Source organism: Onychostruthus taczanowskii, unplaced genomic scaffold, assembly GCF_017590055.1.
Source record: "Onychostruthus taczanowskii isolate IOZ18803 unplaced genomic scaffold, ASM1759005v1 scaffold11, whole genome shotgun sequence".
Taxonomy (NCBI): Eukaryota; Metazoa; Chordata; class Aves; order Passeriformes; family Passeridae; genus Onychostruthus; species Onychostruthus taczanowskii.
The window spans coordinates 3,706,107-3,722,838 of record NW_024497629.1 but is presented as its reverse complement, the minus strand read 5'-3'; the positions used below and the strand labels follow the sequence as shown (position 1 = coordinate 3,722,838).

Here is a 16,732-nt window from a genome sequence, read left to right as displayed (position 1 = left end):
ACTGTCAAATGTCCTCAAGCTCAGGATTTCAATCTGTACAGCCAAATACCGGCAGAGCTACCAGGCTCACATAAATCAATGTGTTTGTACTGAAACCACACTTCATAACCATTTGTAACAGTTACACTGTTTGCACCATTTGAAAAGCTGAAGTGACATACCCCTACATAAACAGAGCATACAGTTTAGACTAAAGAACCTTAGCAGGTTTCTCAGTTTTTTAATTGTGTAAGAAGTTATCCATTCAAATGAGTTTCTAAGAAATGCACAGCACAACAGGGAGGGTAATAGAAGTTTCCAAAATAAAAATCTATAAATGTGATAAAAAGTATCTAATATAATTTTACAAAATGGAAGAAACAGCCCATTAAAACCTGTCCAGTGAGAGCTTCTGTAAGCAGGAAATTATTTTTAAAAATTTAACTAGAACAAGTGATTAAAATAGTATTTCCCATACACCTTTTAGATTATTTATATGAGCTGCAAGAAAAAGTAATTCCAAAAAAAACTGGCTGACTGGTCCTCTACTGCTCAGAAATCAAATTGAAGAACTATTTTTCATACAAGAATTTTTTTTCATTCAGGTTTAATCATCAGTATGAAATAGTTTAGGTACAAATCCCATGTAGTTTGGTGAGACTCTTCACCTGCCTCTGCTGTACACATTATTCTGCAACTCCCACTCCAATGATCCTTCACAAATATATCAGAAACAAAAAAGGAAGACACTAAATATATTCAGAAACTTGAAAACAAAGCTGTGAAATGAAATATGAGTTGCAGATTCTGTCTAAACATGCTTAATTTAATTGGTGTTGATTACTTATATCCATATGACTAAACTCTTTTTTCCCTAATTTTAAATATCTACATTTCTTGTTAAGCTGGTTAGTCAGCATCCCCTTTCTAATAGCAGTAGCAAGTGCTACAAGTGGTGTAACAGAAGTTTAGAGGAATTTAAGAGCCAAATTTCTAACCATTATTATGCTGTTCTACACAGAAAGGCTTTTTGAGTGAGTAGTGACAATCCAGCTGCTTCTATATAGAAGCATGACATTAATTTGATGTACTGCTGTTTTGAGATGTCAGCTTTCATTACTTCGTTTGCTCTCATTCAGAAACTTTATTTAGTAAATTAGTTTCTGAATGAGAAAACTTTAAAACTTTAAAAAAAACTTTTGAGTGCTTTCTAGGCAATATACTATAAAAAAAAAGGCTTAAAACTTTGCCTTTCTGAAGATGAAAACTATATAAACCCTAAAGATATCTACACACAAGCAGGAACTAGGGACAATTTATCTCGCTGTATCTTGTAATGATTAATGAAACACAGCTTTCATTCTAACACAGTCAACAAGCTTGTCTTAAATGTGTTAATAAGAACTGGAACACTGGAATCCACAGGCCTCAAATCAAGTAAAATTTCCATAAATTAATTTTCTACATTTTAATCTATATTCTTTTTGCTGATGTGTTTTCTTTAGAAATCTCAGCTGTCTTCACTTTTCTGTTTATTACCAAGAAACCTGAAAGAGAACATGTCCCCTACACAAATGTCTGAAAAGTAAGAAAAAAAAAAAAAAAACCTCAGACTTTAAATTTCTGTTTGACAAATTATGGGGTTTTAACACCATCTTAATGTGATCCTAAGGAATCCCATGGCACATAACTCATTTATACATAGTATCATTCATATGAAGAAAATTATTTCATATGTGTGTACATACACATGGACACCACACCTATTAAAAATGGGGTTGAAGAAAATTCCAGAAGTCACTCTAACAGAATTTCCAGGAAACAGTTTTGTTTTATTATAGAGCTGATACCACAAACATTCCTCCCATCCCCAGGAACTGATAAGTAACAATCCCCTTCTTCAGAGCATTTACTTTCATTTTGTTTCAACCAGAATATGGAATATTCATTTGCCACACAAAATATTAATTTCTCAAGGATTTAGTTTTCAGTAACACTACATGGAAAAACTGAAGTTCTCCCAGTAATTCTGCTCAGAAGTTTACAGCATCATGAGTTCTTCTCCCTCATGATCCAGTACCATTTAAAAAAGCTGTTGGCCTTTTGGTTTTGCTTTTTATTCCCCTCCTGAGCAGGCAAGAATAAACTAGGTGATACCAACACACTCTGATCTTCTCAAAGTGGGTGCTACAACAAGAGATGAAACTACCTAGTTCTTCTGCACTGAACTGAATAGCTGATAGTACAAAAAACAAAACAAAACCAAAACATACAACAACAACAAAACCCCAAACAAGCAAACAAAAAATTTGGAATTTTTAGACTCCTCATTCCACTGCAAATAACTAGCTCCTGCAAAGAAAGGTGCTGACACAACACACAACTTCTCTGTATCCCCAGCATAAAATAACAGTGAAAAACCCCAAGGTTTCAAGTATATGTCAGCCTGCTTCAAAATCCACCTTGAATTTTTTTGTGCTTTTAAACTCTGCACAACTTCAAGGAGAGCCAGGGAATGGTAAAACTTACTTCTTTTAGTGTATTTTTTTAGTTCCTCCCTTGCTACAGGGAAGCATATGTGTTTTCTACTTATCTGTCTACAGCAGGTGAACGGACATCTAAAGAAATTCTTGTTATCAATGATTTCAGCTGTTTTCTAAGGATGTTCTCTTTGGACAACATGCATTTAAACAACCCGTAGATTTCTACAATTGCCTAAAAGCTGGAAAAACTAGCCAACTCTAAAAAAACACAACTAGAGAATACTTTTCAGTCACTAAGTGTCACTTCTAATTCACTAAGAGTTGCAGCCTAGCTTTGGACATTAATATCTCATTAAGTGCTGGCTAGCAAAGTCCTCCAAAAGAAGTAAAAGACAGTCTAAAATAACACCAAAGACTTTACCCCAATGACACTAAACAAAAGTAAAAAAATAAAAAAGAAGTAACTATTTAGAATTGAAATTCAATTGAAATTGAAGCGACAAAAGCTTTTTAACAAAAAATAGTTCAAAGACTGCTATTGACACATCTGTGCTTCAATTGATTTAAAGCCTAATACTTCAACTTTTTCATTTAAGAAGCCAAAAATTTAAGAGCGGTTACATGCAAAAGCCGCTATCAGTACATGAACAGGCACAGTACAAAGGGCAGGCAAAAGCAGAAATTGTGAACAGAAACAACCCACATTTCAATTACCATCTAAAAAAATACCACATGGTAATTTTATGAGCAAAATCTCTGGTTAGATGTCTAAATTCCAGGTTATTCATCTTCACACAAAATAAAGTATTCCCTGAAATCATTTACCCAACCACATGCTTCTCTTCACTACTTATCCACTTTGCTTTTCTCTTCATCCTTACACTGAAGAGAAAAAAAGCTTTCACATAACTCTTCACAAAGACACACAAGGGCCTTCTTTACCCTGACTTTAATGTAACTGGTACCAAGTCAAGGTAGTTCAGAAAGCTAAATGCTCCTCTGTGCAATACAACACTGTCATATTTTCAAAACCACTAATTTTAAATCACATTTAAAAAAAAGGCAAACAGCATTCTAAACCCACAGATAAAACTTAGATTAAGCAAAAGAACTAACAGTAACCCATATTTTTTATTTTCTTGACCCTGAATAATGTAAGGAAATGAATAAGAACTTATCAAGAAATTTGCTGCAAATGCAAAAGGCTTGAAAGCCTATATGCAGCCTTTTTTAGCCTTTTAGCCAAGACACCTGGATGTCATGCAAAGCTAGAATGCCTAAAGCCAGTTTTAACTTTAGGTCAAAATTCCACAACTACACAATAACCGTGTTTAGAACAAGACCTCACTCACAATCTCACCTACAACCTGGAGCACATGGGAACAGCTCCATACTCCACCAGCTCCAGCTGGCTCCATACTCCACCAGCTCAGGTCTCTGGTTCCTACTCTAGTGCTCCAAGGCTGCTCCCAGCCCACACTCGCTCTGGAAGCAGCACTACTGCTCAGGTTTATGCTGCTGTTAGTAATTCCTCACAGACCTGAATGGATTCTGTGCAGAGCCACTGCTGCACAAGCACACACCATAGTTTATCTATATTTAAATAAGATAATGCACAGTTGACCACATGCCATTTGTTTGCTGTAATATCAAACCAGGCTCTCCCTATGCTAATTACTGAATAAGCACTAAAGTATGAAGGACTCTGCTTCAAAGAACTCTCTAAGTGTAAGACATTACAAAGACTGATACAACAAGAAACTAAATTGGTAAAGTGAGAATAAAGCAGTCATTCACATGAAAACATCTGACAATGCTTGCCAGGTATTTGGAGACGTCAAGGCAGGTGGAACTAAAAAGGAGCATGTTGGACAGCACAAGGACACTGGTGAAGATATTTAATAAAGGCACAACTAACACAAAGTCCACGTGCAGGAGGTAGCAGCTCACCACTTGACACCACATGAGACAATATGCAGTGAGGAGGAACTGGTCAAGCTCCTCACTGGCTGAAACCATCACCTGCAGTTTGAAATGCTGCTGAAAAGGTCAGAAACCATGCAGACACACAGAAACAGCAAATATGACTGGAAGGAGTGATTAAGAAAAAGTCTCTGAAGAATACAAGTCACACAGAACAAACTTGCCTGCACAGTCAGGTGACTGCAATAACTCTCCTTTTCCCTGCCCTGATGACAGTTCACATTAAGCTGCCTATTCCATGCACTACATACTGGAAAATACTAAAAATACAACCCAAGTATCTGCAAAAATTCAGTGCTGTAATTTTCTTCTCTCTATGCTTTTTTTTTCAGTCCAATTACATGAAACCACATTGCAATACATCACAAAATATTCCTTTTTCAGCAGCTTCAAATCAAAGAGAGGGGAAAGACAGACATACTTCCTCTTTCCAGTTATGTCTGCTATCAAAACTGACAGTCACAAGCAGACAGGCAATAAGGTGGTATCTCACTAAACAAGTTGCAAAACATTTAATATTTTTAACAGAAAAAAAGGCCCAGCCTTAGAATTCACTTGAAAAACTCAACAGTATTTGCCCCATCTCATACAGCACTACTATGACAGAAAAATCTCACCAGGAACTTATTCAGTAAGATATTTTAACAGGGAACAGATTTTCCAAAACAGGAATCAAATTCTCTCCCCCTCAGCTCTCCTCTAGGCACAACGGAAAATCCTGCCAGTCTAAGATTTCTTTTCCTAGTTTGTGAGGCTTGAAAAGTTTTAGTTATTTGCAAGTTTGAGAAGCTGCTTAAATCATGCATTCAACAACCATAATCTGGGTTTCTAGTTTGGTGGAACTAAATAATACTGGAACTAATTGACGACAATGGCAAACTCAAAATTAAACCAGAGCGAGCCCAAGCACAGAAAGATAATACTTACAAGAAAAGTTTTTAGAGAACTTGTTGCTTGCAGAAACAGAAATAAATTATCTTCAGAACAGCTTCAGAGGGATGTTAACTTTACAGGGAGAACAACCCCATCAACCAGCTAAGATAAAATTTGAGCTACTACAATGAAAAACTAACCAAGTATTTATGTGTTGTATAGGTGATTAACACTTGAAAAAGTCTTAAAAATCTGTTGATGAAAATTAGTTTGAAATCACTTTAAAATAGTTATATTTCACAACTACACTTTTAAGCTGAAGTAAAAGTTGCAAACAAAGATAGGAAATTAAAAAATGGACTGCAAGCATATTTAGATTTCTAGGGACAATTTTAAGTAAAATCTATAAAAGGAAGAACTTATGATTGAGGAAATGCAATTCCCACAGTAAGGTCAGGAAACAGATTATGTTGTTCTCAATTTGAATGAAGAGATTATGTTAATTGTTTCAAGGGACGGCTACATGACTGTGAGGTCTCATACGGGAAAATGATTTCTCAATTTCTATTGCACAAACATATTAGTCTATCTTATTTGAACAACAAACAAAATAATCTTATTAAAACCAAGGCAGAATTTGTGCTAGGAATTGTCCATTCCATCCTGTTAAGTATTTGCACATTTTGCTAGTTTAATAGCATCTATACATTTTCTCATGCCTATATTAGTTCTAACAGACCCCCACGGAAGTCAGGATGGATACTTGCAAATACTGAAACATACAGCCTCTTTTCCAGACCACAAGAGTGCCAAAAAGCTCTTGAACTCACTAAGACTCTTTCCTTTGTTCTCCCCTCTTCCCCTCCAAGGAAGGGTTTTTCTTTGTTATAGCAGCTACTCACAAAACTTTGAGATGTTTGTCAATTCTAACACAAATGAGTTGCAGCAACTGCAGCTCACTTGAAACTTTACCCAAAGACACAATTTATGTTCTTTTGTTTATTGCACCACTACCCTTTGGATTTTTGGAAAAGGCTGCAACAGCCAAAGCTTTTCTCTGTCAGTCTCGCTTATCAACTCTTGCTTCTTCAAAAGCAAGACGCAAAGCCACCCAGGTCATGTTGAAATTCACAACCTAAAATATTTAGATTAAACTAATGAAGTGTTTAACTACCTTTGCCATGAGGGAGGGAAGTAAATGGAGTTGACCTAGGAAAAGACAGGACAAATAGCCTGAGCAGTATCACACTGCTGTAGCTGCTTTCTTCAGCATGCGGGAACAACATCTGCAAGTAGTCCAACATCCTAGAAAATATATCCTGACTTAACAAAAAACTTCTTCTCTGTAACTCCAAATATTACATACTGATTGATGATCACTAAGCCTTTCTATCCCTGACAATTCTTCATTCCTGAAATGATGTGAATTAATGACAAACAGATCACTAACCTATCTGCAGCCTCATGGAGATGTGAATGAAAGGATGCTGCACACAGCAGTCTTCCTCAAATGCTCTGCTACCAGAGACTGAAATGCTTTTTTGATGTTGACGGAAACAAAAAAATGTCAAAACCTCAAGTGAAATAGTTTTCGTAATTAGTTTGTTATCCTTTATAACTCTTTTCATTATTAAATATTTTAAAGATTAATGAGAGTCAAGGATGATTATCTCTAAATTAAGGAGTTTATACTCAACCTTGTCAGTGACTGGATGGTCACTACTGTTTTAATATGGAAGGTGACATTGGTGGCATCCTCACTCAAATTAATGGTGCTGGCTCTGACATCCTGTACTGAGGAGTTCTGCACCCACTTCTATTCAACTGAGTGTCCAAAGATTTTTGGCTACCACCTCTCATGTAAAGCATGCTCCTCTAGTCTCTGCCCTCTTCTATGCTGCAAATTATTGTTTAGAGACTTCCCCTCTGCCTGCAAAGTAGTTCAAGTCTCTGAAGTGCTGTCCACCACTTCAATTTTTATTGCTGCAGCTAAAGCAGATATAGAAGAACACATCAGACTGAGAATATTAACAACTGGCCTGTTTCTGTGCCTCTTATGCTGAAATGTTCTGTAAGACGATGTTAGTTCTGAGCCAGTGGTTGGTTAATTTGGACACCAATGTGTCATGTGTACACTTAGCAAAAGAATTTTCCATTTCAACCAGCTTGTGGTGTGTGTGAACTTCCTGCTCTTCTCTTAAATGTCTGTGCCACCTGAAGTTCTTTCGTTAGTCTTGGTAATTTCCAAATTAGGGTACACTAAGCCTCAATACTACCAAGGATCTCCAGGATAACCCACTTGATCTTTCTCTGGGCTATCAAAGGCCTCCAATGCTACTGTGAATTAACTTATAATAGAATATTTCAACTGGAAGAAATAATCTAATCCAACTACTCGATCACTTCAGGGCTGACCAAAAGTTGAAGCATCTTATTAATGGCCTGAACTGCCTTCCAACTATTGACACTTCAGTGATAATTCCCACAGTTCAGCCCTCAATAACCCTTTATCAGGGACACTGACAAGTAATTCCTCAGTTTTTAACCACAGTAAAAATTAAATATCCTAGCAGACAAGTAATTAGCTTTACTAAAGACATTGTCTGCCTTATGTTCAGCTATTTTGAAGATATTTCAGATGGCTTTCAAAAGACCAAGATAATGTTTCACTAGTCTTCCCGGGAATTCACTTTTTGTAGTTAATGAAGTATATTTATCAACTTCTTATTCTCCTACAGAGATGCTTTAGCACTTTAACTAATTTGAAGATTCTTCCCAATCCATTAGTGACTCCAGCCAAGTTGATCTGTTTGTTTTATGGCTCGCAACAACAACTCTTTCAACTCACTTCTATGTATCACCCAGTGTCAGCCAAAAAGTATCAGGTACCTTCTGAAAGTGTATGAAAGTGGCTCATGGGACTTACTTGCAGACGACCATCCCTGTGGAATCCTCTGAATCCTTCCCCCTCAGGAAAATACCCAGAGCATTGCCTTGGGGAGACTTAACACAGAGTTTTCCCCACCTGGGTGGACAGAAAGGACTCCTCCCCCATGGACTCTAACTAAATTTACACTGATTCATCGCAGTTCCTTTCCCTGTGTGTCCCAATTTCCCCTGCTTTCTCCTCTCCCCGTTTCGTCACTGGTTGTGGTACCCCTGGTGGCCAGCCCAGTCTTTCCTGTAAGCCACTGCCCTTTGCCCTGCCCTTCATACTGTCCCTGTGCCCTCCCCTACTTAACCTTCTGCACAGCACGTGGTCTTGTCTTTGTCCCTGGTCCCTTTGGCGCAGTGGATGCAATAAACCTTTGCTGGAATACACCATACAAAGATCCTTCCAGTCTCTCCCTCGCTGAGCTACCTGCGGTGTGTGTGTGTGCATGGACATGAAATGGCTGCTCTCGTGGCCTTACTCCAAGCAGCTTCTGAAGGAGCCGCTTCAAAAAAGGCTGCAGCATTTCTACCACCCTGCCATGCTGCAACATAACCCTGGGAAACTGGATGGAGCACAATGCTGGGGAGAAGTTCTTGGGGTTTTGGTGGAGAGATGGGGTTGCTCAGCCTGGAGAAGAGAAGGCTCTGAGGAGACCTTAGTGCAGCTTCCAGTACTCAGAGGGGTTATAGGAAAGCTGGACCAAGGCATGGAGGGATAGGGTAAGGGTAAATGGCTTTAAACTGGCAGAGGGCAGGTTTATAGGAGGTATTTGGAAGCAATGAGGATGGTGAGGCAGTGCTGGCATCAGCTGCCCAGAGAAGCTGTGGCTGCCCTATCCTTGGAAATGTTAGAGGCCAGGCTGGATGGGATTTTGAGCAACCTGATCTAGGGGAATGTGTTCCTGCCCATGGCAGAGTGGGCAGGTTGCAACTGGATCATCTTTAAGGTCCCTTCCAACCCAAACCGTTCAGTGATTCTTTGAACATCAGACATCACAAGATGTTTATCTACTATATTTGCTTCTATTAGCTTTCTTTCCATTTTTTTCTTTGAATGCAAAAAAAATTTCTGTTTTTAATATATTAACCTACACAGTCTGTGCAGTAGACACAGAACATAATCCCAGCTAAACTCTTTCCACTGTTTGTATAAATACAGATTTTAGAAAACCCATTTCTTTGGTACATCTAACTCTACAGTTTTCAAAAACAAAACCCCCAAAAATAAAAACCAAACAACCCCCCCCCCCCCCAAACCAAAACCACCTCCAATACAACAGTAACCTCCATCTTAACTAAATCCCAAAGAACACTGGTACACAGAACTCAAATCAAAGAACTGAAATGGAGAAGTTCCCTGATGTGTCCTTGATTTCTGCTGGTGTATATTGCTACTGAAGAATGAGAGCAAATGAGTCAAAAAACAGCACAACAGTAAGATGATGATGACAGTAAGCTGAAAACTCCTATTCCCACATGGATAATGCACATCGAAGAGCAGCTTCACCCTCACCACATCTCCATAATGCACAGAACCACTGAAGCACTTCAGAAATTAAGAGCAGTTCCTCTGCATCCCCCATTCAAGTGACCAGGAAACACATACGAGGCTCATACATGACATTCACCTGCAAGAGGAATCCAGAAGTATTTGGATGGATGTAACTGAACTAAACAAAGCTTCTGATAAAGGCAGGGCTCTGAGCACTGGGGATGGAAAGCTGATGGCAGAAGGTAGATACAACTGTTATTCAGCACTTACTTATCTGTAATTATTTTACCTACACAACATATCAGCCTTGAGAAATGCTAGTGAAAATCAGCACCATTACCTGTGCAACTTCCACTAGCGAGGAAAACTCATCATTTTCATTCTCAGGAAGTGTATCCAAATGGACAAATAAAATACTGTCATATTTTAGATTTTAAAAACTGCTTTACAGCTTCTGCACAAGTAATAAAGAATGTGACACAGCATGAGGCAGGACATCAGGTAAAAGGTTTTCTATTTTGCTATTCAGGTCAATACAAGACGAAGAAAATAGTAAAAAGGAAAACAAGAAACAAAATGCCAAAAGAAATTAAAGAATGAGAAAGAACAGGCGAAGAAGAATATGAAGATACAACAGGCATTCCTGCTTGTAAGGTCAGCAAATTTTGTTTATTTACATTTGCTCTTATAAGTACTACATTTTTTGAGTACAGTCTCTATGTCCTTGGGCTTGGGAAGGTGCAAGAAGTTCCTTGTGGACCTAAACTGTGGCACAGTACCAGAATCCTGGGGGAGAAAGCAATTCCTACCTTCAAAACCAAACAAAAGTTTCTTTTAAAAACTTGGGAGGCTGTATCAAACATTTGAGGACAAAAGGCTTAAAACTGGATTTTGTTTTTCTTCTGGGTTACCATATGCAAAAGGAGAGTTACATTTGAATCTACACTTATTTCTATTTCACCTGAATAAAACATTCTTATCTCTAAGTGTAACAACTAAGACTCAGTACTAAATGCATATTACTTCTCATAAAGCCTACCAGCAGAGAGTACCTTTTCAAACTGAACCAATTGCTTTGCATAAATTCAAAACTAATTATTTTATCATATTCTTATAAAAAACAGGCACTCAGAGAAATATGATACGCTTATGCAAATTTAAAAAATGGTTCCAACTGAACATTTCAAAATGATTTTATGCAGTTTAATGTATAACTGCTTTAACAAAATGAATGGTAAGTTTTAGGTTGTATTATTACAGCATGGAAAAATCAGCTTAATTCACACATATTATTCTTAAAGATGTGGATTTGACATCTTTAAGAATAATATTTTACTGTTTCAATGAAAAACAAACCTATGACCTACTGGATGACTTATATGAACGCCATCTCCTGTGGGCCAGCAGGGCTTGCCAGACACACCTGCCCTCCAGCCTGGCATGGAAGACATCCACTGAGGGATACCTGGATACTGGAAGCACCTGACACCACGGTTACAGAGAAGGTGTGAGGAGTGTTTCCATCTGAATTGGGCCCTGATGTTACTGCAGCTACTGCTCCAGGTGGGGCAGCCCCTACTCCAACCCCACTGGCTTCCACACCAGTGCATCATTCCTCTGATCTCCAGCCAGGACACTTCATCCATGCCTAGGAGGACCCAAGATATGCTCCACATAAAAAGCTAAAAAGAAAAACTTTTAATAACAAAAAAGGCTCTCCTACATATCTTTAAATATATAGCTCTTATAATTAGGACTGGGAAAAAAAAAAAGTCTAAGCAATACAAGAACAATATTTACTGGGAACTATGTTTACTGATTTAAACTTTAAATCTTAAATGCCACTGCAAAACTAGGACTCTACAAGAAAAAAAAGCACCACAGAGGTTTTTACAAAATAGTGTATCAAAATGATAGAGCTCCATACATTATAAATGCTTGCCCACGTATTTCCTTGCTAAAAAAATCAAAATACAATTTTCAATCACAAAGGCAGCAGTTTCTTTTACATTATTACTCAGCATGATGTGTAAAACCACTAATTCTGTTATACTGCTACGTCTGATTCTATAATTAGGAGACTATGTATCAAAGTAGCACAGAAAACTAACTTTTCTATGGGAACCACATCTCACTTTTACACCCTAGCCTCAATTGTTCTTTCAAATGTGTAAAGCCACACAACATCCTAACACAGTAACTGACATTAAACGTCTCTAACCCACACAACAGTACATGTGGGGGTCTTCACAAAACAAAGATTTCAGACTCAGATTAAAATTTAATTCATCAGCTCACTTGTGAAACATTTAAGACTTGACTTAAAGGAATTACAAATGACAACAGCAAAACACTCTGGTATGGACAAAATCCTCTCAGGAAAAAACACCTTTCCCTGCCTGAATACCCACACCTAATGATCTCCACACATTCCTCATCTATCATAACTGATGTATTATCAGCCTAGTAGTCTTGTCCATCTGAATGGACATGAATAAAGCACAAAATACCACCTACAATCTAAAATAAGTACTTCTTAAGGGAGGAAAAAATTTTCAAGTCTAAGAAATGTCTTATTTTTCATGCTAAAGAAAGGTGGCAAGTCCAATTAAAATCTAACATATGTGGATAGATATTTATAATCAGACTACAACACTTAGATCTCAAATATAGACAAAATAAACCATTCCTTTAATCCCTCTACACAGTTCTACCTTATTCACTGAGTCTTACAGACTACCAAATGCAGCATCTTCAAGGAAAAATATAATATATAGACAGTTATATGGTAGGAGTATTTTTTATAATCTTGAACAATCTTGGTTTTGTGAGTAATGCAAGATCTAAAGCTACTTTGTCTTATCAATACAGTAGATATTTGCTTATTGTCAAAATACTGTAGTAACATGAGTTTTGCAGCTTCTTCAGACTATGTGATTAACTCATCACTGTACCATGCCAGAACTAAAATTTAAGCATTATATATCAAAGAGAAGACAAATAGAATATACTTGAAATATGAGTCAAGCTAGACTCCTTATTTTTAGATCAGCTACACAAAGTCATTTCCAGTAAGTCTAGCTTTGTATTTAATCAATACACACATGTGAAGAGCTTCAGAACTCAATGCAGCTTTTAAAAACTCACTTCCTTTTTGAAGAGATTTACGATCTAATTCTACATGAAACTTTGTATCAGCCATGCAAAATGACCTTATGACTAGTTCAGTCTATCACCCAAAATTCTTCCTAAAAAAACATGGATGCAATCTAAGAGCAAAGTTATAAACATATAGATTTGACATGACTCCACTTACTTCCACTAGGGTTTACATATTAAAAGCATTATATGGAAAGACAGACAACCAGGCCTATTACCTGTAACTGAGATTTTTGCCAACACCTCAGTGAAGCAAGAGGTAACCTATCCTGGAGTTGTACGAAAAAAAAAAATTAAAAATAATCACAACTACAAAATGTAAACCAGCTTACTTAGTCCTAGGTACACAAGTATTTGGTGTCAAAAAATAAGCCTGCCTAGAAAGGTTGCAGATTTGTTTTTAGCATAGCCTGCAGAGGACAGCAGATCATATCACCACTCAAGTTCTCAAGTTTAGTGCAAATAGATGCATATTCAGAGAAATGGCAAAAAAGTCAAATGTGGCTTATTACTGAGATGCTTTTGCTATGGAGTTAGGCATTGCCTTCTTAACTCCTAAGATGGTTGTCATAACCTCCTCAGATGTATTTCTTCTACATACCTACAAATGCTCTTAAATAACCATGTTTAGAAAAAGTATCTGTGAAGCAATAATGAAATATAATCTTTAGAGATAAGTGGTCTTTATTTGTAAGCTAAACACTTCACATATCAGCTCTTGTATACCATTCTAAAAGCCAGAGCAGGTACTCTGAGTGAGATCCAAACTAAATCTTACTGTAAAGTTTCAGCATGCAAGCCACTGTAAAAATTCTATATAACTTGTTTGAAATGACACTGAAGCAGCTAGAACCCAATCCTTGACATGCTTTGATGTAATTTAAAATGCTTTTCCACTATATGACTGTGAAGTGCCTCCAACTTCATTACTTAGCAACACTACACAATTAGTGTTATTTGTTACAGGAACTTTTAAAGGAAAGGTTTCTTTCCTCATTGCCAAGACAAAGGCCTGGGCACTGGCTTATGGGGAATAAGCAAGACAACAGCTATGTTATGGGTGGGGAAATCCCAATTAAATGAGGCAAACATTTTTAGCTAAATTACTCAAAAGAGAAAGAAGATTGGCAACTCTCTTACATACCTACACTTTTGATACACATGATAAGAATTTATACATCATGTCTACTTTCTTATATTGTTTCTTCTGTAGAGTGTCTACCAAACTTTTTAAAAAGAAAATACAATGTATTAACAGTCATTTTTACAGGAGATTCTCAAGAAAGAATTTAACATTCAAGAGAATTGAGGTTTCTTCTCAGTGCAATAGACAGTTGATTTTCATAAAATTCCACATTCAAAAAAAAAAAAAAAGGAAGACATACAAGCAGGAATTCAAACCCCCTACTGGCTTACTTGCCTCTGTGTATAAAAACTTGGTCTAATAATTTGGGGATTTTGGAAACCACTGTACAAAGAAAGAGATTAAATTATCAAGAAGAATGCTTCTACACATGCTGATTATTCAGTGCACACTCAAATATCACTAAAAGAAAGAGAAGGGGGCAATATCTAAAAGTGAACTAGAAAGTGCTGTTTAAAAATCAGATCTAGTTCACAGTTTCAACAAGTTGACGTTCTGTTAACACACTTGCCCTAAACATCTGCAACATCTGGCCCACCAAGAACACAGCAGAGAAACACCCAAGGAAAACAGCTACATAAAGCCTCCAGTGTACTCCACAATCCACTCTAAGATTTAATATAAACTGTCATAACAAGAGGCATCTTCTCATAAAAAGACAGGCAAGCCCAGCTCTTTCAGCCAACTGCTTGCACTATTAGCTCAATCACGATACCAGATACAATTACAATTGCCTCAGCACTGTGCCAACATCCCTAACACAGAAGATTTATTACTACAGAGTGATACTACAGGAAAAAAATAAAAACAAACTATTGTTATTAATTCAGAAAAAAAGAGTATTCAAATAACATGGACTTTCCTATGCACAACGTCCACATAATAAACTGCAGAATGTGCATTATCAAGCAGTTTCTCACATGCATTTGCCTACTAACCGTTCTGCCAGGCCAAATTCCCTATTTTCAACTCTGAACACTTCAGAAATCTGTCAGGTGATTTGGTGTCATTTCCACCCATATAACCCAGACTACACCACCACTAAATTAGCATTTCCCTTTTAATGCGAGTTTCCTTCTCCCACTTCCCTAGCATATTTATATTCGGGTTGACACAGAGCTGTTGAGCAAAGCAGGCAACATTTCCCTCAGCTTCTCAACAAAACTGCGACTGTCGTTAACATCTGGTTTTAAACCTAGACGTGACTAAATATAACACAAAACTATGCTTTATGTGTAAAAATGGTAACATGGCTTAGTAGTTATATTTCAGATGCATTTATATCCTACATACCTTAAGAGCTACACCATCAGCTCACTGAAACTAAGAAGGCCTGATCTCTCAGTGGAGATGCAACAAAGAGAAAGTAAAATAAACCTCGAAGTATTTTGTTAACATGCAGCATATGGAGGGAATATTAGGCGAATTAAGAGTTTTACGGATTCACATTGCTCATACACATCTAATTGCTCAGAAAAAAGCATCCCAAAATCGGGTGATAAGAAGCTCTTTATCACATCTCAAACACCCTGCACATTTTGGTATTAAGCCATCTTGCTACAAACTGTAAACTAGAAGAACATAAACTGCCCCAAAAATATTTTCTCTCAAAGAAATAAGGATCTGACCTTAGGAAATACGAGAAAGAAAACAATGCCAAAACAAAACCCAAAAATCTTTGCACAATAACTGCCACGGAGATTAATCCCAAACTGTTCGCTGTACGCACGATCCACTCAGGACAGGAGGCATTTTCCTTAACTTTTTGTTTTTGTGGTCTGCACGGGCAGGCTCGAAGCAGAATCAAACCCTACCGCTTCATTGTGTGCCACCAGCTACCAAAGGCATTTGGCCTTCTCGCTGCACTCTCAGGAAGCGGTTATTATCTTTAAGAGCACGAAAAAAATAACACAAGTTTTTCGTACGTTCGAACAAAGCCCGTGTGATCCCAGCCACGCAATGGCCCGTGGGGTCCGAGCGCCGCCCCCGCCTCCGCTCCCCCCGAGCCGGAGCCCATTGTAGCCCCGGTGCTGCGTCCGCCCCCGCCTGCCCCGGGCCCCCGGCGCTCCCCCGGGCACCAACCCGGCCCCGCACGCCCCGCCGGGCCGCGGTCGGCTCCCACCGAGCCCCTCCGAGTGCACAATGCCGCCCCTCCCTCCCTCGCTCCCCCGGCGCCGCCGCCCCTCACGGCGCTCGCTCCGTCCCCACCTCGGCGCCGCTCCCGGGCGGACACAAAGGCGGCGAGGCCGCCGCGCAGGCCCCGCGCCGCCCGGTGACCTGCCACAACATGGCCCCCTCCCTCCTCCTCCTCCCCTCCCTCTCCCCTCCCTCGGCGCGCAGCCGAGCCCGCAGACAAAAGGGGGCTGGAGGAAGGGGGGCCCGCCCGCTCCGCCTGCCTGCCCGCTCCGCCTGCCTGCGGCCTTCCCAGCGCGGCGCCGGCCCCGCGGGGGTACTCACGGGCTGGCTGGCGGCGATGGAGCCGGACCGGCCGCTGGGACACGCCTGCCCGCCCGCCGGCCCCTTCTTCCTCCTCCTGCCGCTCCCGCTGGGCGCCGCTCCTTCCTGCCTCCCCTCCCGCCGGCCCGGGGCTCACAACAACATGGCGCGGAGGGACAGGGACAGCGAGAGCGCGGCTGAACCTCCCCGGCCGCTCCCCCCCGGCCGCCGCCGCCGCCGCTCGGCCCC

At 39.2% G+C, this 16,732-nt stretch overlaps 1 protein-coding gene across 6 annotated transcripts in view; it reads right to left on the bottom strand.

Moving 5' to 3' along the window:
• The window catches only part of PUM2 (pumilio RNA binding family member 2), a 66,801-nt gene extending 50,075 nt beyond the window's left edge, over positions 1-16,726 (bottom strand). For all 6 annotated transcript variants that reach the window (XM_041422041.1, XM_041422050.1, XM_041422075.1 and 3 more), the window contains exon 1: positions 16,505-16,726. The gene's annotated coding sequence lies outside the window, so the exon portion shown is untranslated. The remainder of the gene's footprint in view (positions 1-16,504) is intronic.
• Positions 16,727-16,732: the final 6 nt, after the last annotated feature.